The sequence below is a fragment of the Mandrillus leucophaeus genome, unplaced genomic scaffold, assembly GCF_000951045.1.
Source record: "Mandrillus leucophaeus isolate KB7577 unplaced genomic scaffold, Mleu.le_1.0 Scaffold260, whole genome shotgun sequence".
Lineage (NCBI taxonomy): Eukaryota > Metazoa > Chordata > Mammalia > Primates > Cercopithecidae > Mandrillus > Mandrillus leucophaeus.
In genome coordinates, this window is record NW_012102699.1 from 1,725,739 (window position 1) to 1,726,868 (window position 1,130).

At 44.7% G+C, this 1,130-nt stretch overlaps 1 pseudogene across 1 annotated transcript; it reads left to right on the plus strand.

Moving 5' to 3' along the window:
- Positions 1–274: 274 nt before the first annotated feature.
- On the plus strand, positions 275–842 carry LOC105542511 (annotated as a pseudogene). Its single transcript, XR_001006478.1, has one exon. The product of XR_001006478.1 is annotated as a 40S ribosomal protein S16 pseudogene (transcript).
- Positions 843–1,130: the final 288 nt, after the last annotated feature.

Consider the following 1,130-nt stretch of genomic DNA (forward strand, 5'->3'; position numbering starts at 1 on the left):
ATTTTACTCAGCCTATAAACGTTTTAGCAGAGGAAACAAAAAGCTCTTACCTGTTAAATCACCTGCATATCTTCTCATGACTCTGCTAAAAGGGAGTGTGATTTACTTACTTCTGATACTGAGGCCTTAATCATGAAAGCTTTTGGTTCTTTGCCATTTTTCTCAAAACCCATAGAAGCCCTTAATAAGATTTCGACTTTATAGAATGGGAGGGGCCAGCCTCCTGAGACTAGAACATACAAGATGGTTACCATTGTTGCTGACTATTTAAAAGATGCTCGCTTTTCCGGTTGCAGCGCCGCGCGGTTAGGTTCTCTCGTCCACGCTCGCAGCCAAGCCGTCCAAGGGCCCGCTGCAGTCGGTGCAGGTCTTCGGACGCTAGAAGACAGCCACAGCTGTGGCGCACTGCAAACGCGGCAATGGTCTCATCAAGGTGAACGGGCGGCCCCTGGAGATGATTGAGCCGCGCACGCTACAATACAAGCTGCTGGAGCCAGGTCTGCTTCTCGGCAAGGAGCGATTTGCTGGTGTGGACATCCGTGTCCGTGTGAAGGATGGTGGTCACGTGGCCCAGATTTATGCTATCCGTCAGTCCATCTCCAAAGCCCTGGTAGCCTATTACCAGAAATACGTGGATGAGGCTTCCAAGAAGGAGATCAAGGACATCCTCATCCAGTATGACCGGACCCTGCTGGTAGCTGATCCCCGTCGCTGCGAGTCCAAAAAGTTTGGAGGCCCTGGTGCCCGTGCTCGCTACCAGAAATCCTACCGATAAGCCCATCAGGACTATCAAAATTCACCTGTATAATAAACAGTTTTTGAGAGATTTTAAAGTTAAAAAAAAAAAAAATGCTCAAATGTTGGCCTGCCAAAAAATCAGATTTTCAAAGTGTGGGACAAAAAGAATGTCCTTCTCTAGTTTGAAAATATGTTGAAGATGAACATTGAGTATAGGATTACAGTATAGTAAAAATTTATTTGCTGTTTCTCCAAAACTGGTTGAATTATCTTTGAAGAGGTCATAGGGAACCTAGAAAAGAATGAACTGATCATTTGATCACCTGATTGTTTGATATTATGTGTAGGTTGTGACAAAAACTCATATAGTAAGAAAAAGCTCATTTTTTGGG